The sequence below is a fragment of the Balaenoptera physalus genome (assembly GCF_965194825.1).
Source record: "Balaenoptera physalus genome assembly, chromosome: 21".
Lineage (NCBI taxonomy): Eukaryota > Metazoa > Chordata > Mammalia > Artiodactyla > Balaenopteridae > Balaenoptera > Balaenoptera physalus.
The window spans coordinates 7567275-7591524 of NC_138902.1; the positions used below are offsets into that span (position 1 = coordinate 7567275).

Sequence of the window (24250 nt, forward strand, 5' to 3'; positions counted from 1 at the left end):
GACTCTTTTTGAATTATGATTTTCTCAGGGTATATGCCTGAGAAAATCCCACTATAGGTAGTGGGATTGCTGGGTCGTATGGTAGTTCTGTTTTTAGTTTTATTAAGGAACCTCCATACTGTTCTCTATAGTGGCTGTATCAATTTACATTCCCACCAACAGTGCAAGAGGGTTCTTTTCTCCACACCCTCTCCAGAATTCATCGTTTGTAGATTTTTTGATGATGGCCATTCTGACCAGTGTGAGGTGATACCTCATTGTAGTTTTGATTTGCATTTCTCTAATGATTAGTCATGTTGAGCATCTTTTCATGTGTTTGTTGGCAATCTGTATATCTTCTTTGGAGAAATGTCTATTTAGGTCTTCTGCCCATTTTGGGGTTGGGTTGTTTCTTTTCATATTGAGCTGCATGAGGTGCTTGTGTATTTTGGAGATTAATCCTTTGTCAGTTGCTTCGTTTGCAAATATTTTCTCCCATTCTGAGGGTTGTCTTTTCGTCTTATGGTTTCCTTTGCTGTGCAAAAGCTTTTAAGTTTCATTAGGTTCCATTTGTTTATGTTTGTTTTTATTTCCCTTTCTCTAGGAGGTGGGTCAAAAAGGATCTTGCTGTGATTTATGTCAGAGTGTTCTGCCTGTTTTTCTCTAAGAGTTTGATAGTGTCTGGCCTTACATTTAGGTCTTTAGTCCAATTTTAGTTTATTTTTGTGTATAGTGTTAGGAAGTGTTCTAATTTCAAAACTATGGACCACTTCACGAATTTGCGTGTCATCCTCACGCAGGGGCCATGCTAATCTTCTCTGTATCGTTCCAATTTTAGTATATATGCTGCCGAATTGAGCCCCTCTACTGTTTTTCTACTCTCTCTTTTATCTACCTCTACTCTAATGTTTGTTATTTTCTTCCTTCTGCTAGCTTTGGGTTTAGTTTGTTCTTCTTTTTCTCATTCCTTAAGTTGTAGAGTTAGGTTGTTGATTTGAGTTCTTTCTTGTTCTAGCTATAAATTTCCACCTTCGCATCATGTTTGCTGTGTCATGTAAGTTTTGGTATGTTATATTTTCATTTTACACATCTCTAAGTAGTTTCTAATTTTCCTTGTGATTTCTTCTTTGATCTGTTGATTGTTTAAAAGTGTGTTGTTTAATTTCCACAGTATTGTGAATTTTTCAGCTTTATGTGTTTGTTTTTTTTTTCCTAACTTCATCCTGTTGTGGTCAGAGAAGATATCTGTCATAACTTTGTATGATATCATTTTTTAAGTCTATTGAGACTTAGTTCGTGTCCTAACATATGGTCTACCTGGAAAATGTTCCATGTGCACTTGAGAAAAATGTAGATGCTGTTGTCATTGGGTGGAATGTTCAGTATATTCTTGTTAGATCTAGTTGGTTTATTGGGAGTGAGGCATTGAAGTCTCTATTATTGTAGAACTCTCTATTTCTCCCTTCAAATTCTGCCCATTTTTGCTTCATGTATTTTGATAGTCTGTCATTGGGTGTGCAAATGTTTATAACTGTTGTATCTTCTTGCTCTACTGAGCCTTTTATTAATATATAATGTCCTTCTTTGTCTTTTGTAACCTTATATGATTTAATGTCTACTTTGTCTGATGTTAGTATAGCCAGTCCTGCTCTCTTTTGGTTACTATTTGCATGGAATATGTTTTTCCATCCTTCCCATTTCAACCTATTTGTGTTTTGGGGTTTCAGATGAGACTCTTGTAGACAGCATATAGCTGGGTCATGTGTTTTTATCCATTCTACCAATCTCTGTCTTTGTTGATAATAAGGGACTTACTTCTGTCATTGTGCTGTTTGTTTTCTATATGCCCTATAGCCATTTTTTCCCTCATTTCCTGCATTACTGTCTTCTTTTGTGTTCTGTTGATTTTTGTAGTGAAAGGTTTAAATTCCTTCTTAATTTCCTTTTGTGTATACTCTATAAACTATTTTATTTGTCGTTATCATGGAGATTACATTTAACATCCTAAAGTTATAACATTCTAATTTGAATTTATTACAGCTTAATTTCAATAACATACAAAAACTGTTCTTTTACAGCTCTGTCCCCACCCCTTTTGGTTATTGTTATCACAAAATTACATCTGTATACATTGTATGCCAAAAAACATAAACTAATAATTCTTTTAAATGTACTGGCCTCCTGAATTATGCAGAAAACAAAATTTGGAGTTACAAACCAAAGTTACAGTAATACTAGCTATTACACTAATAATTGTTGTTTTCTTTAACTTATTTATTTTATTTATTTATGGCTGTGTTGGGTCTTCGTTTCTGTGCGAGGGCTTTCTTTAGTTGCGGCAAGCGGGGTCCACTCTTCATCGCGGTGCGCGGGCCTCTCACTATCGCGGCCTCTCTTTTTGCGGAGCACAGGCTCCAGACGCGCAGGCTCAGTAGTTGTGGCTCACGGGCTCAGTTGCTCCGTGGCATGTGGGATCCTCCCAGACCAGGGCTCGAACCCGTGTCCCCTGCATTGGCAGGCAGATTCTCAACCACTGCGCCACCAGGGAAGCCCTGTTGTTTTCTTTAAATGTATTAGTCTCTTAAATCATGTAGAAGACAAAAAGTACAGTTACAAACCATTGTTACAATGATACTAGCTTCTACAATTGCCCATGTGGTTGCCTTTAATGAGATCTCTATTTCTCCATATGGCTTCAGTTTACTGTCTAGTGTTCTTTCATTTCACTCCACAGGACTCTCTTGAGCATTTCTTGTAGGGAAGGTCTAGTGGTCATGAACTCCTTCAGCATTTTTTAATCTGGGAATGCCTTGATTTCTCCTTCACTCTAAAGGACAATTTTGCCAGATATAAGATTCTTGGTTGACAGTTTTTTTCTTTGAGCACTTTGAATAAATCTGCCCACAGTCTTCTGGCCTCCAAACTTTGTGATGAGAAATCTGCAGATAATCTTATTGAGGATCCCCTTGTATGTGACTATTCACTTACCTTGCTGCTTTCCAGGTTTCCCCTTTGTCTTTTGAAAGTTTGATTATAATGAGACTGTGTGGGTCTCTTTGACTTCATCTTACTTGGAATTCATTGAGCTTTTTGGATGTTTATATTCATGTCTTTTATCAAATTTGGGAAATTTTAAGTCATTATTTCTTCAGATATTCTCTCTGCCCCTTTCTCTTTCTCTTCTTTTACTGGGATTCCCACAATGTGTATGTTGGTCCTCTTGATAGTGTCGTGTCACACTTTTCTTTAATCTTTCTTTCTGTTCTTCAGCCTTGATAATTTCCATTGTCTTATCTTCAAGTTCACTGATTCTTCCTTCTGCCTGCTCAGATCTGCCTTTGAACTTCTCTAGTGAATTTTTCACTTCAGTTATTGTACTTTTCAGCTCCAGAATTTCTTTCTGGTTTCTTTTTGTGTTTCCTATCTCTTTATTGATGTTTTCATTTTGGTCACACATTATTTTCTTGACTTTCTCCACATCTTCCTTTAGTTCTTTGAGCATCTTTAAGATGGTTGTTTTAAAGTCTTTGTCTAGTATATCTGCCATTAGGCCTTTTTCAAGGACAGTTTCTGTTGACTTTTTTCCCCTTTGTTTGAATGGGCCTTGTGATTTTGTATTAAACACTGGACATTTTAATCTAATGATGTGGTAACTCTGGAAACTCTCAGATTGTCCCCCTCCCCCAGGGTTTGATGTTTCTTGTTGTCGTTTTTTGACTGTTATAAGCTGTCTCTGTGCCAAGGATCAGCCTGAGTTGTAAACTTAATGTCTTCTCAGGTCTTTTCTGAGCCTTTCCCTGAGCATGCACAGTCACTTTTAAATTTTCTCTGTATATTCAGCTGTTTTTGAATGTCCTAGTCTTTAAGTTCAGGCTCCCAAAAGAGGAAAAGCAAAAAATGATGGGAGGGGGAAAGCGCACTGGCCCTTTAAATCTTCTGGCATTCACTTCAACCTGAAGGGGGAGGGCTATGAACCAATGAGGGGAGGTGCAACAGCAATGGCTTCACCCTCTTTGTCTGCACCTCTGTGGTCAGCAGTCAGAGCACAGGTCCCCAGTATTTGGGGGACAGGGTCCTTTTGCCCACTCTAGCTCCCACAAGTTGTGTGCTAGCTGCACAGCCTCTTGCCATGTGTCTGGGAGTGGGGATGGGTAACTGCTAATGAGTCAGGAGCTGAAGTTGGCTGCAATTGACTGCAATTTGCCTCCAAGCCTTCTGCCAGAAGTTGCAAGCCTTCAACAGACTCCAGAGTTCCAAAATAGCTACATCAGGTTGATTCTGCCATTGTAGTTGTTGTCTGGGTGGAGAGACAGATTCCTGGTGCTTCCTCCTCCACCATCTTCCCAGACTCCTCCCTTCAGAAGCTGCATTCTGACGGGGGAAGTCAAAGCTTCAACAGAACCTGGCCAGATTCTTTGAAACTGCCTTAAAGTAACAAAAGTATTGCTGAAAGTGAACTTCCACACACTCTGCTATCGAATGCACCACGTGGATTTCCCCGCACACACTCAAGTATTCTCATATACGAGATAAAAAGAGTATGCCACGAAGCTTTGCTGTGACCTTCCAGGCCTCCTCACTGAGCGAATGATGAGAGCCTTAGTCCTTAAGCAAAGAGCCCTGGTTCCACTTTGACCTGATTCTCAGCTTCCCACACTGTCCATCTGCTGCTAATGTGGCTCCTGATTGCCTGTCCTGGGAAGGGCTCCTCCCTCTGTGCAGGACCATAGCTCTGCTCCTCCCCAGAGGAGGGACTATTGCAACCTTCTTTTGGATGATGGACTAACTTTCTGAGTGAAATGCAAGCTGAAAGTAGTGCCCTGCCCTCATGCCCCCTATGTACTTACCTTTGACCTGGTCGGAGTCCAACACACTATAGTGTCGTTCTATGGTTAAATGTCTTTATTCTGCTCCCCAATGACACTGTACAAAGGCTGTGTCCTACAGCATCATCTCCTAATAAAGCACAAGCCCATGTCCCAGTAATTCTCCACAGAGCACCAATCTCACAGCGCCTATGTAAACAACTGCTCAACACAGTTAAAAAAGATTTTTTCAATCAGAAAAGAAAAACATGCTCATTAGAAGAAATGTGAGAAACACATAAAAGGAGAAAAAGGGTATCACTATTCATTTCACCACCGTTAACAGTTGAAATACTGTATTAAGTTTAAAGATTCAGAAAAATATGGAGTAATTAAGTCACTCCCTAAAATATCACGTTAATATTTTGTCATAAAAAGTTTGCAGGGACCTTTAATTTTATAAAAGAAATGGAAGATGGCAAATAAAGTTGAGGTGGCTTTTTTCCTTCCCAGGTCATGTTCCCGGCCCTCCCCAGAGGTAACTACTCTCATGGGGCCAGGGGAGGGGTGGGGAGGGAGGACAGAAGGAGAAAGGTAAGTACAGGAGTCCTACACAGACAGCCAACGAGGAAGCCAAGCTTTGGGCAGCCTCTTGGCAGCCCGCTCAGCCAAGTCTGCTCCAAAAGGAGCCCAGGTACCTTGACACGGGGCTCAGGGTGTCCATCCTGAAGGCCAGGCCTTGAGTCAAAGTGTGGAGTTCCATTTCCCATTTAGCAGTGCTTACGTTTGCCTCCCAGAGCTTGGGATACAAACCATTTGGGGAACAAAAGGGAGATTTGGGTCAGGGCTCGGACCACCAGGGAGCTCCCGAGCTGGCTCTGCTCCTGGTTCAAGGGTAGCTCGCATCCAGGACCCACACCAGGTCTCTGTGGGGTGGTTTCCATGGGCCTCAATAGGCCTACATCAGAATTCCAGAGCAGAGACGCGATCCCCCGAGCAGAAAGTGACCTTCTGAACAGAGCGTGTCCACTTCTGTGTGGGCGTTCCCACGTCTTCCCCCATCCCCTGCCGCATGGACGCTCCTCCCTGACTCCATCACCTTGCTCCCTGATGGGGGGCGCACCTGGGAGCCTGGTCTCTCCTGCAGGCATCAGAGGGGAGGGGCGTTGCCTGGAAACCTGGTGGCGCCTGCTCCTTCTTAGAGGAAACAGACTGTGAGGGACCATGGGGCCACCGCATTCTTTTTCTGGGCCGTCTTGTCCGGCTCCAATTTGTGACACTTCTCCTTATGAAAGAGGGCAGAGCAGCCCCCGCACTCGGCCTCCGTGGAGAGCCGTGGTGAGTGGCTCAGCACTGCCTTTGCCAAATGCCTGGTGTTTTGAAAAAAATCAAGCTCCTTGTAGCTGGCAGCTGGTATGTTATTATCCCCCGGGGAGGGTGTCAAAAGGCCACATTTCTTCTTAGTATGGAATTATCCTCTAATTAAAATTTAAACCAGTTTAGTGAGAAAGACACCTGAAGCCTCAGACTCTCCAAAGCTTAAGAACCCATATTTTACTGCAGACCATGTGACTTGCCCAGGATCATGAGATGAATAAAAGTCTCAATGTCTACGGGGCAGCCAATGAATTCCTTTACATTTTGGTCTTTTCAAGTGAAAAACTGAAATGTAAAATATATTACTATTAAAATGTATCTTTTTCATGGATGAGGCACTAAAGATTGCTTATATGATAAACAATATTTTTATAATAATTTTAGATAGCACTGTACTGTTTTCAAATTAAATATACGTAATCCATTTACTTGTTTTTATTTTCGGCCTCTGCTGCCTGCTTATAATAGAAGGGAACTCCCTGGCAGCCCCTAGTTTAATCTCCAATGTCCTGTCCTTTGTGGACCTGCTTCTGGAACTGCTCTTCTTTTCCAAAAGAGAAGAGAGCTTTCTTTCACAGCTCTGAAGCATAGTTTCCAGGGGTAGTAGATTGAACCATGTGAAATTGCCATTTTTGTAAGTCAGAAACAGTGGGTTACTGGTAACTTCATATGGTCCAACCTAATGTTTTGGTCTAAATGAAATCTGTGAGCAAAAATGCATGCCATTCACTAAAAGTTCACCTTGTTTGAATCCTCCTTTGATGGATTTCAAGAAAGTGAAAACTGTTCCAGATGCTTTAAAAGTATTAGCTCTTTTAGTCCCCCCTGCTTAAGCTCATGAAATGTAGCCCTCTTATTAGCCGCCTTTCACAAATGAGGAAACCAAGGCCCAGCAGATTCAATAAATTGCCTTCTCTCACCAGTTAGGATGTGACCAAGCCAGCTTTGGGCCTGGGCAGTCTGGGTCTACAGCTTGTGCCTTTTGCCCTTCTAGAATGTCTTCTCACCAAAGGAAACCGGAGAGTGGAGAGCTGATGGGAGTGGGCAGAGGCAAGGAGAAATAATTTGCATGAATGTCCAGAGGGGTTTGGATATTTTCAGCTAAAGAAAAGGTAAATTCTCAATAGGAAATATAAGAGCTCCTAGTTAGAGCTCTCGAGACTGGGCAGCGGCAGGGCTCGTTTATAGAACAGCAACGTCATCAGGGGCCAAATCGCCTCTATCTTTATGTTCAGTCATCCTCCACACACGGGCTTGTTTGCTAGGCTGATTCTCCTCATGGGCCCCAAATGGCTGCAGTGGTTCTGGGCTTCATATATCAACAACAATATCCAGGCAGAAGGAGGGAATCAACCCTGTCTTATGTCCCATTTTAAGACTGAGGAAACCTTCCCAGGGTCCTCAGAAGATTTCTCACATCTCATGGTCTCACAGCCACGCTTAAACCAATGATTTTGCAAAGGGAATGAGACAGCCATATTGGGTTAGACGAAACTAAGGTGCCCCCTTGGGGCTGGAGAGGGCCCTGGACTGCTCTGAAGGTCAAGGCCACTCAGAGGAGGGGGAAACAAAACTGGGTTCTGTTAGATGGAGGGAGGTGGGGGGTGGCTGCCACAGGTGTGTTCAGAGTTGGGCGGTAGAAAATGGGGCCAAAAGTTTGGAATCGGCTAGAGGTGGAGCCTGAATAAGGACTAGTGTGAGTAAATGAGGAAAGCTTAGGCAATTCAAACAGCCTTGAGTATTCATGACCAATTTTATTGGATTGGTAGGTATGTGATAAGTGCTGTGCAGAGGAATAGAGTAGCACAGTAATTCTCCCATGTTTGGTATGTATTTATTCCTTAATAAAATAATAATCCCATTATATTATAAGACAAGGACATTTCTTAAGCTATACTTCAAACTATATTTTCCAAAACAAAAGAAAATTTAGTTGTTTTACATTTTTTACAAATCTCTTTAATGTCTGAGTTAATAAAAGACAGCTCTCATATCTGCTTCTGCATTCAATCTGTTGTGTTGGTTGAAGTATATGAAGAAAATCTAGCTTCATACAGATAAACAAGAAAGGGAGGAGTATTTTAATAGTTTTTTCAGATAATTATGGATATTCTTTGATGCTACACCAAAACTCGACAAGTGATAGCATTTAAAGGTTACTTACAATGTGGAATCAGAAACTAAACTAATGAAACTTTTATAACATCTTTTTTTTTAATTTTTGAATTTTATTTTATTTATTTTTTTATACAGCAGGTTCTTATTAGTTATCCATTTTATACATATTAGTGTATATATGTCAATCCCAGTCTCCCAATTCATCACACCATACCATCTTAATGGTTACATTAAAATCCATCATCAGTCTATTTGACACTTTGAATGGATATTTTACTCATGAATATCTTTGTAACTTCACACATTTTTTTCATTTGGAAAATATTGGTTTACTGAGTTATGCAGATCTTCTCAATGTTGACATACTTCAAACAATACAAAATAATTCATTAATGTCATCACATAACATATAAAGAAAGTATCCGGAAGCTGTCAAACATATGGTGGTGAATTCAAGTTTTACAGTATTCTAATTTTCCCCTAAACGTTCAGTCTTATCATTGGCAAGAAAAGAAGTGTCAATGTTTTCCTTGAAATAAAGGGCTCACTCTTTATTTCCAACACAATGTCAGCCAAATACCCAAGTCTGAATAATCATGATTTGTCCTCCTGCTGTTCTTTCAAGTAAAAATGGTGTTCCATGACAAAGTAGCTTGCTCAGATCACAAATGAAGCAGTTGACAGGAGCTTTTCTTTGAGACAAACGCCATACTTCACTTTGCAACACAAGGGCTCCCCATTTTGTTGGGGAGAAATACGAAAACGATGTGTATTCAAGGAGTTGAGGTCTGATGAGATTAACAAGTTTTACAGGTTTATCAAGGACTTTCCTAAGTGAAACTGTTTTGTTTTGTTTTGTAACTGCGTGGTGAAGAATACAAAGACAGTACAATTTAATGTCACTGCCTCGATTCGTGCTAAGGTGCCAGTAGTTTTACTCACCTTGGCTTTTCTGTCATCTGTGCAAATGTCAACAGACTTGTTCCAGGATAAACCATGAGCCTCAAAAAAGGTATTCAACGTTTCGTGTTTCCTGCCAAGCAACAAGTTTGTTGTCAGAAAAGTTCTTCAGCTCTTTGTGTTTGTTGCCACGTGTTCCCATGAAAGATCTTCAGTGTTTATTAGCTGGGGCTGATAATGGATTAAAACATGCAAAGCAGCAAACCCAGCCACATCTATAGATTTGTCCCATTGATAAAGCAAAAGTACAATTTCTGCACATGAGAATTCATTTATCACATCGGTAGCCCAAACTTTCATATAACTAGTTACTGTGTCATTGGAAAGTGGCACTACCATGATTTCTCTATGGACTTCATTCTGCAGGCATTCAGCATTGTCAACTGTAAACCTTTTGTAAGCCTTTCAGCTATGGTGTGCACTTCTTCAGCCAACATAGTAAGATAACTTACCTTGTAGGTTGTTTTAGAGGTTTTCTCATTTCTAATGCGAAAATCTGTAACAAATAACTTTTCACTTTTAAAGAGCTCATCACACCTACATTTAAAATGTTCAATTCCTTTTTCTGTAAATGTTGAGTGACTGGTCTCCAAGTGATACTACAACTTAATTGGCATCATAATACTCTTTCCTTTAATTAATAAACTTTATTTTTTAGAGCGATTTTAGGTCCATAGCAAACTTGAGCAGAAATTATAGAGAGTTCCTATAAACACCACATCCACACACACTCAACCTCCTCCACTATCTACATCTTGAACTAGAGTGGATGTGCGTTACAACCAATGAACCTATGTAGACACATCATTATCACCCAAGGTCCATAATTTACATTAGGGTTTACTCTTGGTGCTGTACATCGTATGGATCTTGATAAATGTAAATGACATGCATCCACCATTGTAGTAACATACAGAATAGTCTCTCTGTCCTAAAAATCCTCTGTGCTCTGCTAATTCATTCCTCTGCTCCCCTTCACTCCTGGCAACCAGTGATCTTTTTACTGTCTCCATAGTTTTGCCTTTTCCAGAATGTCATATAGTTGGAATCATACAGTTTGTAGACTTTTCAGATTGGCTTCTTTCACTTAGTAATATGCATTTAAGTTTCCTGCATGTCTTTTCAGGACTTGACAGCTCATTTCTTTTTAGCCCTGAATAATATTCCATTGTCTGGGTGTACCACAGTTTGTTTATCCAGTCCCCTACTGAAGGACATCTTGCTTGCTTCCAAGTTTTGGCACTTATGAATAAAGCTGCTATAAACATCCATGTGAAGGTTTTCATGTGGACATAAGTTTTCAATCCATTAGGATAAATACCAAGGGGTGCCACTGTTGGATTATGTGGTAAGAGTATGTTTAGTTTTATAAGAAACTGCCAAACTGTCCTCCAAAGTGGCTGTACCATGTTGCATTTCCACCAGCAGTGAACGGGAGTTCCTGTTGCTCAACGTCTTTGCCAGCATTTGGTGTCTTTTGGATTTTGGCCATTATAACAGGTTTATAGTGGTAACTCACTGTTGTTTTAGTTTGTAATTCCCTAATAACATATGATGTTGAACATCTTTTTATGTGCTTACTTGCCATCTGTATATCTTCTTTAGTGGAGGTGTCTGTTCAGGTCTTTTGCCCATTTTTAAATCGGGTTGTTTGTTTTCTTATTGTTGAGTGTTAAGAGTTCTTTGTATATTTTGGAGAACAGTCCTTTATCAGATGTGTCATTTGTATATATTTTCTTTTAGTTTGTGGCTTGTCTTATTCTCTTAACAGTGTCTTTCACAGAGCAGAAGTTTTTAACTTTAATGAAGTCCAGCTTATCGATTACTTCTTTCATAAATCATGTCTTTGGTGTTGTCTCTAAAAAGTCATCAGCATACCCAAGGTCATTGGGTTTTCTCCTATGGTATGTCTACAAGTTTTACAGTTTTGTATGATACATTTAGGACTATGCTCCATTATGAGTTAATTTTTGTGAAGGGTGTGAGGTCTGTATCTAGATTTTTTTTTTTTTTTTGCATGTGGGTGTCCATTTGTTCCAGCACCATTTGTTGAAGAGACTATATTTGCTTCATTGTAATGCCTTGCTTCTTCACCAGACCAGTTGACCATATTTATGTGAGTCTGCTTCTGGGCTGCTGTTCTATGCTATTGATTTATTTGCTTATTCTTTCACCAATAATCACACTGTCTTGAATACTGAAGCTTTATAGTAAAACTTAAAATAATGTAACGTCAGTCTGACTTTCTTGTTCTTCTTCGATATTGAGTTGGCTCTTCTGGGACTTTTGTCTCTCTATATAAACTTTAGAATCAGTTTGTCAATATCCACAAAATAACTTGCTGGAACTTTGATTAGGGTTGCACTGAATCTGTAGATCAAATTGGGAAGATATCTTGACAACAATGAGTTTTCCTATCCATGAACACAGAATATCTCTCTGTTTTTTTCTAGTTCATTTTTGATATCTTTCATCAGAGTTTTGTAGTTTTCCTCAAATAGATCTTGAATATATTTTGTTAGATTTATACCTAAAATTTTATTTTTGGGGTGCTAATGTAAATGGTAATGTGCTTTAATTTCAAATTCCACTTGTTCGTTGTTGGTATGTAGGAAAGCACTTGGCTTTTGTACAGTTACCCTGTATCCTGCAACCTTACTATAATCACTTATTAGTTCCAGGAGTTTTTTGTTGATTCTTTCACATTGTTTATGTAGACGATCATGTCATCTGTGAACAAAGACACTTTAATTTCTTCCTTCTCAATCTGCATACCTTTTATTTTCCATTTCTTGTCTTATTGCTTAGCTAGGATTTCCAGTATGATGTTTAAAAAGCAGTGATAAGAGGCAATGTCTTTGCCTTATTCCTGATCTTAGTGGGAAAGCTTTGAGTTTCTCACCATCAAGTATGATGTTAGCTGTAGGTTCTTTGTAGATATTTTTTCCTCAAGCCAAGGCAGTTCCCCTCTATTCCTAGTTTACTGAGAGTTTTTTTTTTTTTTATCATGAATGGGAATGGATTTTGTTAAATGCTTTTTGCATTTATTGATATGATCTTGTGATTTTTCTTTTTTAGCCATGTGATGGTTTTGGTATTAGGGTAATTCTGGCTTCATAGAATACATTAGGAAATATTTCCTCTGCTTCTGTCCTCTGAAAGAGATTGTAAGCAATTAGTATAATTTATTCCTTAAATGTGTGGTAGAATTCACCAGTGAACCCATCTGGACCTGGTGCTTTCTGTTTTGGAAGATCATTAATTATTGATTTGATTTCCTTAATAGACATAGGCCTATCAGGTGGCCTATTTCTTCTGCGTGAGTTTTGGCAGATTGTGTCTTTCAAGGAATTGGTCCATTTCATCTAGATTATCAAATTTGTAGGCACAGAGTTATTCATCATATTCCTTTATTATTCTTTTTAATGTCCATGAAATCTTTAGTAATGTCTCCTCTTTTCTTTCACTTATTAATAATTTTGTGTCCTCACTTTTTTTCTTAGTTAGCCTGGCAAGAAGTTTATCCACTTTATTGATCTTTCCAAAGAACCAGCTTTAGGTTTTATTGATTTTCTCTCTTGATTTCCTGTTTTGAATTTCATTAATTTCTGTTCTAATTTTTATTATTTCTTTTCTTCTGTTTACCTTGGATTTAATTTGCTCTTCTTTTTCTAGTTTCCTAAAAGAGAAGCTTAAATGACTGGTTTTAGAAATCTCTTCTTTTCTAATATATGTGTTCAATGCTATAATGTTCCCTTTAAGCACTGCTTTCACGGTATATTAAAATTTTAATGTTTTATTTTTTATTTAGTTCAAAATTTAAAATTTTCTCTTGAGATTCCTTCTTTGACCCGTGTGTTGTTTAATCTCCAAGAGTTTGGGGATTTTTTCATGTATCTTCCTGCTACTGATTTCTAGCTTAATTCCACTGTGGTCTGAGAGTACACATTGTATGATTTCTGTTCTTTTCAATTTGTTAAGGTGTGTTTTATGGCCCAGAATGTGGTTTATCTTGCTGAATGTTTCATGTGAACTTGAGAAAAATGTGTAACTTGCTGTTGTTGGGTGAAGCAGTCTATGGATGTCAGTTATATCCAGTTGATTGATGGTGCTGAGTTCAACTGTATCCTTAGTGATTTTCTCCCAGCTGGAGTCCATTTCTGACAAAGGAGTGTTATATTATGCATATAAGCATACATAACTGAATACATTTTGGTAGTTATTTTGAACAAACTGTCATCTGTTAGATCAATTAAGAAAAGTAAAGTTTTAATTGTGCTTTCACTTATTCCTTCTCCAATGCTCTTCTTTATCTAGATCTGAGTTTTTGATCTATACCAATTTCCTTCTACATTAAGAACTTCTTTTAACATTTCTTGCAAGGCAGGTCTACTGGAAACAAATTTCCCCAATTTTTATCTGAGAAAGTCTTTATTTCTCTCTTACTTTCGAAGGATAATTTTACAGGGTACAGTATTCTTGGTTGGTGGGTTTTCTTTTCTCTCAACACTTTAATATTTTACTCCACTCTCTTCTTGTTTGCATGGTTCCTGAGGTGAAGCCAGATGTAATTCTTATTTTTGTTCCTCTATAGGTAAGCTTTTTTATCTTCTACCTTCTTTCAAGATTTTTTCTTTATCTTTGGTTTTCTGCAGTTTGAATATGATATGCCTATGTGTAGTTTTGGGGGCATTTATTCCGCTTGGTGTTCTCTGAGCTTCCTGGTTTGTGTTTTGGTGTCTGACGTTAATTTGAAGTAATTCTCAGTCATTATTACTTCAAATATTGGTTCTGTTCCTTTCTCTCTTTCTTCTCCTTCTGGCTTTCCCACGATACATACATATGTTATGCCTTTTGTAGTTGTCTCACAGTTCTTGGATATTCTGTATTTTTCAGTCTTTTTTCTCTTTGTTGTTCATTTTTGGAAGTTTCTATTGTAATATCCTCAAGTGTAGAGATTCTTTCCTAGCCATGGCTAGTCTACTAAAGAGCCTATCAATGGCATCCTGCATGTCTATTACAGCGGTTTTGATCCTGGGCTTTTTTTTTTTTTTTTTAGAATTTTCATCTCTCTTTTTACATTATCCACCATGTCTTGCATGTTGTCTGCTTTTTCCATTAAAGTGCCTAGCATTTTAATCACAGTTTAAAAAAATTCTTGGTAATTCCAACATTCCTCCCATATCTGACTCTGGTTCTGGTCCCTTCAAACTGTTTTTTTTGCCTTTTAGTACACATTGTAATTTTTTGTTGAAAGGTGGACACGATGTACTGAATAAAAGGTACCGCGGTAAACAGGGCTTTAGTAAAGGAACGGTAAGTGTGGCGGCGGGGTAGCATTCTATAGCCCTATGATTAGGTCTCAGTCTTTTGAGCCTCTGTGAACAACCCTGGTGCTTCTCAGTTCCTCTCCTTGTCTTTGGTGGGAGAGGATGGGTAGAGGGGGCTGGACTTGGAAGTTTTTCTTCCCCATGTGGAAAGCAAGAGGGGGCTGCAGTTGGGTATTTCCCTTCCCCACGGTCAGCTAGGCTCTGATAAAGCCCTAGTAGGTCAGGCTCTGGATAAATAGTTTCTCCCAAGGGAAGACCATGTTAAGAAGAACAGAATTCTCTGGGTTTGTCAAAATGGTTACTTTTGGGCTTCCCTGGTGGCGCAGTGGTTGAGAATCTGCCTGCCAATGCAGGGGACACGGGTTCGAGCCCTGGTCTGGGAAGATCCCACATGCCACGGAGCAACTGGGCCCATGAGCCACAATTACTGAGGCTGCGCGTCTGGAGCCTGTGCTCCGCAACAAGAGAGGCCACGATGGTGAGAGGCCCGCGCACCGCGATGAAGAGTGGTCTCCACTTGCCGCAACTAGAGAAAGCCCTCGCACAGAAACGAAGACTCAACACAGTCATAAATAAATAAATAATAAATAAAAGAACGTGAATTTCTTTAAAAAAAAAAAAAAAAAAAAGGTTACTTTTCCCTTCCCCCTGGTGGAAGCACAAGGGAATTTTTTCTGATATTCCCTGTGAGCTCCTAGAGGTAAAACTCACAAAATTGTGGGGACCCCCTATGACTGGATCCTCCTGCAGTTTTTAACTCTCAGACTGTCCCCTCTGAGTCTCCAGCAATTCATCAATTACAGTTCAGTTTTCCCTACCTGGGCACTGGTTCCCACGGAGTTTTCTGCCAGGGGGTTTCAGATCTGGTAAATCGTGATTCTCTCCATTTACCTATTTGTCTCTTTAAATTTCTGGACAGCTGTTTGCCCTGTGACTTCACTGCTCTGACGACAGATCTAAGAAGAGTTGCTGATTTTTCAGTTTGTTCAGCTTTGTTCTTGTTGTTAGGATGGCGTGATCACTTCTAAGATCCTGCTGGACCGGAAACCAGAAGTCACTCACCGTAATACTTTCAGAAATAATAATGAATTGTTAACATGTATACAACCAAGGAAAAGGTAATATTCACCATATTTTTATTTCTTATTCACAATTTCACCCTTTTTCTTTGAAAGTTCCTGCCTTCTGAGCCAGAGAAATGACTATATGCAGATCGTGAAGCTGTGGGCTGAGAAAGTAACCATTCACCTTTAAAAATAAGAAAGATATATTATAAATACATTTTCTTTTATTTTAGAATAAAATTTTATTAAATTTCAAAATAGTTTTACAAAATGTTTAAAATTTTAGAAAAGTTTTTAATATTTAAAAATATGATTGCAATAGAGCCAATATTTTACAGTAACTATAAATGGAGTCTAACTTTTAAAAGTTATGCATCACTACATTGTTCACCTGTAACTTTTGTAATATTGTACATTAATTATACTTAGATATTTAAAAATTTCAAAAAAAAATGACTGCAAATCAAGACAACAAAATGTGCTTACTTAGTTTCCACATAGGCTGGAGACAAACTTCAGGATTTCAAATAACAAGTGTTTTGACAATAATGAGATTAAAGACATTATAGCAAGTATAACTGAAGTAGTAAGAGCTCAGCAAAAGTACTGAGAACAAACTTAGTTAATGTCTGAAAATGCACATATTTATATCCTAAGTATACTTTCTTGGAAAATTCTGGAAAACGTTCCTGAGCAAATGAGAGCAAAAGGCAAATAATGTTGTAATATTATTATAAGAATAGTTTCAACCTTGAAAACTTCCTGAAAGGGTCTTGCAATCTCACAGGGGTCCCCAGACCACATTCTGAGAACTGCTGGATTAGCACAAAGGTCTGGAGATGGACAAACAGGGTCAAACACAGCTCCTGGCCTGAATATCAGTGAAGGTGGGATGTCTTGACCAGGTGTTTTCACTCTGGTGCTTATGGTGGAAACAGTGACTATTGTAGGTGCTCCTCTGAAGTGTTGAGACATTTTAAGTTCAAGGAGAAAAGACAGTGTAAGTTGGAAGAGACGGCACCCACTCTGGCATCCAAAGTCTGCAATTTTAATTCATCACTTTTCAACTACCTTGGCCTTCTTCATCTATAAAATGAAAGCTTTAGACAAGATGCCTGATCTCAAAACTCCCTTGCTGTTCTAACCATTTCTAATGAATTAATATGCTGAAAGCATAGTGATTTTTATACTCCCAGCACTGCAGAGTTGTATCAGTTCACAAGAGGGCATGAGAATATGGCCTTAGCAATTTCTACAGACATACAGTCATCCACACCAGTGGGGTCCTCGGAACAGATAACAGCGCTGCTGGCATGCTTCCTGAGTGCTTGGCCTGGAGACTTGATGAGATCAATCTCCAGTTTTACCAAAAATATCTCCACTATCTGGTTTGAAGAAAAAAAGCATAAACAAAAACCTTGACATTTCAATTGTCCCACAAAAAGATAAAATAGCTAGAAATAAACTTACCAATAAATGTGCAGTTTCTACAAAGAAAATTTTTAAATTTACTTTTGGACACAAACGAAAAGCTGACCAAGTGAAAAGTGTACTGTTCTTAGCTGGGAAGACTCAATATCATACAGATATCAAGTCTCTATAAATTTAACATAATTCCAATAAAATTTTTAAATGAATTTTTAAATTCAAGAAGTTGAGTCTAAACCTTGTATAAAAGATAGAGAAAAACAAATACCATTATGATTTCACCTATATGTGGCATCTAAAAAGCAAAACAAATGAACAAACAGAAGCAGAGTAATAGATACAGAGAGCGAACAGGTGGTTGCCAGAGGGGAAGGGGGAGGAAAGAAATCGATGAGGGTTCAAACTTCAGTTACAAAGTAAAGGAGTGAAGGGTATGAAGTGTACAGTGTGGGGAATATAGCCAACAACTATGTGATATCTTTGTGTGGTTACAGATGGTAACTAGACTTACAGTGATCATTTGAAATGTATAGAAATATTGAATCACTATGTTGTACAACAGGAACTAACATAGTGTCATAGGTCAATTACACATCAAAACAAACAGACTCAGAGAAAAAGAGATCAGATTTCTGGCTACTAGTTGGGGGAGGGGAAATTGGATGAAGGCAGTCGAAAGTACAGACTTCCAGTTATAAGATAAATAAGTACTAGGGGTGTAATGAAACACATGATAAATTTAATTAGCACTGCTGTATGTTATATATGAAAGTCATTAGGAAAGTAAATCCTAAGAGTTCTCATCACAAGGAAAAAATTTTTTTCTTTTTCTTTTATTTTGTATCTATATGAGATGATAGATGTTCACTAAACTTACTGTGGTCATCATTGCATGATGTATATGAGTCGAATCATTATGCTGTACATAAATATACAGCTGCATGTCAATTACATCCCAATAAAACGGGAAGGAAAAAACAAGATTTGCCACTAACATTTTGAAAAACAAGTAATTAAGGGGGATTGGACCAATTAGATATTTTTTTAATGTTGTAAATTTCAATAAATAAATTGTTATGCACAAATCAGTAGAAAGGATGAGAAAGTTTAGAAACAGACCCAAATACATATAGGAATGTATAGTATAATATAATATGTATAATATGGTGAAGATGGCATTAAAATCAATGGGGAAAATACAGAGTATTCAATAAATGGCCTTGGAACTACTGGGTAAACAAATGGACAAATTCCAAAGGGGCTACATATTTAAATACAGAAAAGCAAGCTGTAAAAGCAGATGGGAAAACATGACAGAATTTTTTCTAAGCTGAGAGTGGCTACAGCCCACCTCTTCACTCCAAGGAGGTCAGCCCACAGATGAGCCACAAGTCTTGTGAGCTACAAAAGCACACGGTGGTCCTGCCCTCACCTTCCAAGGTCAAAACAAGCATTTGCATCTTTACATCTGTCCTCCAATCTCATGTGACCAAAATGTCTTGTGATCCACCCTGCAGGAAACATACATGACAGGGAATTGTGAAGCCCACGGTTCAGCCTAATCAAGGTGACACATTTCAAAACCACCACCGTCGGATGACACGCAATCAAAATTCTCTATTCCGGCATTGTTAGTGAAAGCAAAATATTGTAAATAACATTTATAGCTATCACAAAGGGTCTGGTTAAACAAATTATGGTAATCTAGAGATGGAAATACTGTACAGTCATAAAAAGAATGAAAAAACTCTTGATTTACTGACATGACACAATCTCTGAAATATTGTGTCAATTGAAAAAAGGAGTTGAAACCAGAGAATTTATATACATATGTGTGTGTGTGCATATATATATATATATATATATATATATATATATATATATATTTTTTGCTCACATACGCATAAACTATCTCTGACATGATATGCAAGAAAGTGTTGATTTTCATTGATTCCAGGGAGGAAAAATAGTGGCTGAGGGACAGGGATACCAAGAAGATATCCTTTCACACTCATTGAATTTTGAATCATATGAATTGACCTATTTTTAAATGAATTAAATTTAAGAAACTAACGGAAACAATCAAAAGGGTGTGTATAAAAGTGAGAGAGTGGCATGGACATATATACACTACGAAATGTAAAATAGATAGCTAGTGGGAAGTAGCCGCATAGCACAGGGAGATCAGCTCAGTGCTTTGTGACCACCTAGAGGGGTGGGATAGGGAGGATGGGAGGGAGACGCAAGTGGGAGGAGATATATATGGGGATACATGTATATGTATAGCTGATTCACTTTGTTATAAAACAGAAACTAACACACAATTGTAAAGCAATTGTACTCCAATAAAGATGTTTAAAAAAAAGAAAAAAACGGGTGTGTATAGAATATCCAGTACGTATCTGGCACTGTGCTAGGGAATATCCAGGCCACAAGGATATAACTCAGACCTGGAGCACCTCCTGCCCTGAAGGACCTAAGAATCCTCCTGGGTTTTAAATGTCAGTGTCCTGCCAAGTTCTGGGGACCACTTCTTTTCTCACTCTGGGGTAATCCCAGCCACTCTAGTAGATTTAACTATCATCTGTATGCTGAATTGTCCCAAACACATGTCTCTAACCTTGGGGTCACCCTCAGTTTTAGATGCGTGTGTCTATTTCTAGTTCATTTTGACAGAGCTGTTCCCACAAATACCAACACTCCCCAAATCAAATCAATCATCTTCCCCTCCCCCAAATACAGCCCCTGGAAGCCCTAACCCTGATCCTCCTCCCAAATTCCCTATCTTAATTGATTTTTCATTCTATCCTTTATTGTTATTAAAACAGAAGAGTTAATTTTTACAAGTTTGTCTTTTTCGTCTTCTGCTTTGGTTTGAATGGTTAAGAAAGGCTTTTCCTATTCCCAAATCAGATAAAAATGTATCCATATTTTCTTCTATTTCTTTTATGGGTTAATTACATCTTTTTTTCTTTATGAAATGTATTTTGGTGTGAAGCAGGGATCTAACATCCCAACACCACTTATTGAATTAAAAAATTCATCCTTACTCTTATTTGCTTGAATAAGTTTTCAGCTGATTATCTGGGGTTTTCCAGGTAGTTAATGTAATGAGTGAATATTTTTCTCTCCTTTCTTACGTTTACACCACCTGTATTAGTCAGAATGTTTTGGTGACCCACAAGAGAAATCCTCCTGAAACTTTCTTAAGCAAGAAATGAAAGTACCAGAATGGACAGAAGTTGCTTCCGTCATGGTTGAATTTGGGGATACGTATGATGTCTTAATTTGTCTCTCTGGCCCTCCGCTCTTCTTCTTTCTGTGTGGTTCTCATCTTCAGATGGGTGCACTAGAGCAGAGGCAGGGTGCTGAGTCACCCATGGGCCCTCACTTAACACACTTTTCTTGGCCTGGTGACATAACTACACGGAGCCTTAGTAGGCTGCCTGACAAGTTTTTTTTTTAACATCTTTATTGGAGTATAATTGATTTACAATGGTGTGTTAGTTTCTGCTTTATAACAAAGTGAAACAGTTATACATATACATATGTTCCCATATCTCTTCCCTCTTGCATATCCCTCCCTCCCACCCCTCTAGGTGGTCACAAAGCACCGAGCTGATCTCCCTGTGCTATGCGGCTGCTTCCCACTAGCTATCTATTTTATTTGGTAGTGTATATATGTCCGTGCCACTCTCTCACTTTGTCACATCTTACCCTTCCCCCGCCCCATATCCTCAAGTCCATTCTCTAGTAGGTCTGTGTTTTTATTCCCGTCTTGCCACTAGGTTCTTCATGACCTTTTTTTTTTTTTTAATGTTATTTTTAATTGCTTGACTTGCCAAAACCCAATACAGAGGTTAGCATCTTGTCGTGCTGGGCCAGGCAGTTCTATGAATAACTACCAGTTAGCTAAACAGCTGGAGCTGGACCACACCTTCTTGTCTCATTGTAAACGTCTTAGTCTCGGCTTATGGAGAGGAAAAATGGACTGGGGAGGTTTCCATGGCATCAGCATCCACTGATGCTGCATTTCAAGCCTGTCATCCAGAATGGCTGCGAAGGGAGACCTGTCCGCCCTGGCGCAGCAGCGGTGCCTGGAGGGAAGCGCCCAGCGCAGCCCAGGAGTTTGGGTTGCCTCCCAGTTCAGGATCCTCCCACACACCCCACTGCAATCACCAGACTCCAACTCAACGGGCTTAACCCTCAGCACTAGAGGTGAGAGCAAAGTACAGAACTCAGTTGTTGCAATTCGGCGTGATTACTAGACTGGATTTCAGTATTTTCAAATGTTTGGCTTTCTTTGTTTTGTTTCCAGCCAAGCCACGTTGGTCTGGAATTTGTCACTTTTCTGGTACATTTTATGCAAGACTTTGAGTCTGATTTAAGCCTTAACTTCAGGGAGCCTGAGACCCAAGGGCATCCTTCCCTGACTACGTAGATGACCAGCTTCCCTGCCTGGGATGGGGTAACACTCAGGAGCCCCAACTTCACATTTTCCCTGAGGGTCTTTTACTTACAGACCAACTCTCCAAACCAATTTCTACCCTGATAAAGCCTTTTTGTATTTGAAAACCTACTGTTCCAGGACTTCCCTGGTGGTCCACTTGTTAAGATTTGGAACTTACACTGCAGGGGGCACAGGTTCGATCCCTGGTCGGGGGAACTAAGATCCTGCATGCCGTGCGGCCAAAAAATAAATATAAATATAAATATAAATGTAAATAAATTTTAAAAGCACTTAAAAAAAGAAAACCTACTGTTCCTCCCCAAAATTCCCCTTGGGCTTAGCCCTCTGCCCCTTCCCCATCCCACTCCCCCGCTCTCCTTGGGAGGGGTCCCCACCCTCACTGCCTCACAGGGTGCCCAAGTCACCTTTGGTTTTACGGTTGCTGGGAGGCGGGTGAGGGAATATTCCAGAAGCTGTCACAGTGGAGCCAGGGGACAGCAGAGCACACCTGTGGCAGGGGCCGGGCCCCTCTACCCCTGTGGTCGCAGGTGAGGGCGTCTGTGGCAGAGGCAGGTTTCCACTGGTGTGAACTGGTATGAAGTGGTGTGGATGCTCAGCACTTCACTGGCACTGGCTCGGGTGTAGGCGGCTTGAATTTTCTAACCACAAGGAAAATGAGAGACCATGGGGAAAAAAAGTAACAGCAGGATCAGACTGGGAGAAGATATTTGCAGAATATAAACCAAACATGGTCTCTTATCTAGAGGATACAGGGAAAGAAAAAAAAAAAGGAAGTCCAATTGGGAAAAAAGAGAGAAGCAAATCCAAACAACACTAACAACAAAAAACAGGCAATTCAAGAAGAACCCAGAAGGCTAATCAGCATATGAAGATACATACAATGTTAGTGGTATTGAGAAGTGAGACAAAACAAGAATATATCCCTTTATACTGGCTAGAAGGGCAGAAAGCAGAAAGCTGACGATGCTGGGAGCCTGTGGGGTTATGGGAACAGCAATGGAAGTGTGGATTGCTGCAGTGATTCTAGAGAACCATGCGGTGGTACTTGGTGGAATCAGGTGGTCGCTCAGCCTGTACCCAGTCCCCTCCAGAAGAGCAATTCTCACGCCCGCCCACAAGGGGGCAGGTACGAGGATGTTCACTGAAGCATTGGTTGGAGGGGGATTTGGAGTTAATCTAGGTGTCCATAGCAGAGGGAGTGGATAAGAAAAATGTGGTAGATTACACTAGGGACTTCTCTGCAGCAGTGAGAAGCAATGAACCAGATGTGCATGCAGCAGCGTGGATGCCTTACAAAAATAGTAAGAAACAGAATGACAATACAGAATACCCTTATGTAAATTAATTATACATGCACAGTAGTGGTAACGCTTACACAACACAGTGACTATGCTAAAAACCACTGAACTGTACATGCTAAAATGGTGAATTATATGACATGTGAATTATATCTCAAAATACACATGCACATAAACAACAGTAAATGTTTTCATACGAGCAAATAAAAAAAATACTTAGCATTTCAAACACATTAGGATGCTTGCCTATGCTGGTTAGGAAAGAGGGAGTAAAAACAGGGGCAAAAGTGAATAAAAGAGTAAAGCTTGCGGCTTCCCTGGTGGTCCAGTGGTAAAGAATCTGCCTGCCAATGCAGGGGACCCGGGTTCCAGCCCCGGTTGGGGAATTGAGACCCCACATGCCACAGGGCAACTAAGCCTGCGCGCCACAACTATTGAGCTCACGCGCCTCAATGAGAGAGCCCGTACGCCACAACTAGAGAGAGAAAACCTAAAGGCTGAAACTAGAGAGAAGCCCAAGCACCGCAACAGAGACCGTGCGTTATAAAAAGATGCCGCGCGCCTCCATGAAGATCCCGCGTGCCGCAACTAAGACCCGACGCAGCCAAAGGAATAAGGAAAATTTAAAAATAAAATGAATATTTTAAAAAAAATTTTTAAAAAAGAACAAAGCTTTGTGCAGTCAATGGTTAAAAAGCCAGGTGGTGGGTCAGTGAGGACTCTGGCCCAGCACAGCTGGGGGACCCCAAGGCCAGCCTCCACAGAGGGCCTCCTCTTGCTCACTCACCCGGCACCTCCTGGAAAACAGCTCATCTTCAGAATGCACATCCATTTCTTTCCCAGCCTCCTCCAGTGTTGAGGCCAAGCTCCTTTCCACACCAAAAAAGCCTGGTCTCTCCTTTTCTTTCATAAGAGCTCTTGATTCTAGATTAGGAAAAGCCCTGATTGTCAAGAAACATTGAGCAGTTTTCCTTCCTTGTGGACAAAGAGGAGTGACTCAGCATTGAGATATCATAATTCTCTGGTCTCCCTTGCCTGGAAGGGAAGCGAATGTTTACTTATTCGTGGGACAAACCGTTTCCAAGGGTACAGAGACACTGAGTTCAGTTCTCCATCCAAACATCCTTCATACCTGCTTACGCAGGGAACAGAGATCCACTCAAACTGCCCTATAGACCAAGAAAAGGAGTTTACTCTAGTGTACAGGAGCATCTCTTGGAACTCAGAGGTTGAAATGTAGTCACACTTCAAGAAGAAAATAAAACAGGAAGCTGGAGAGTTGCCAGGAGCCAAGGATTCAGTCTTCTGCCCTTCCCCCATACCTCTCCCTCCCCCCTCCTTCCCTCTCTTTCTCCCCACTTTTTCATGCACAAGGTAGGATATAGGTTTCCCCACAGTTGGAACAACCAGAGGAGAGCAG

General features: G+C 39.7%; 1 long non-coding RNA gene across 7 annotated transcripts; it reads right to left on the minus strand.

Moving 5' to 3' along the window:
* Positions 1-7216: 7216 nt before the first annotated feature.
* On the minus strand, positions 7217-23790 carry LOC309651487. Of its 7 annotated transcripts, none has more exons than XR_014258177.1 (7): positions 23618-23782; positions 21937-22170; positions 18494-18572; positions 15699-15817; positions 15388-15601; positions 9222-9410; positions 7217-8204 (listed from the first exon to the last, which is right to left on the minus strand). It is a non-coding gene; the product is annotated as an uncharacterized lncRNA (long non-coding RNA). The 7 variants fall into 7 exon arrangements; XR_014258182.1 differs by lacking the exon at positions 7217-8204 and adding an exon at positions 8353-9067; XR_014258178.1 differs by lacking the exon at positions 7217-8204 and having other exon boundaries at positions 8353-9410; positions 15388-15604; positions 23618-23790.
* Between the last annotated feature and the right edge of the window lie 460 nt (positions 23791-24250).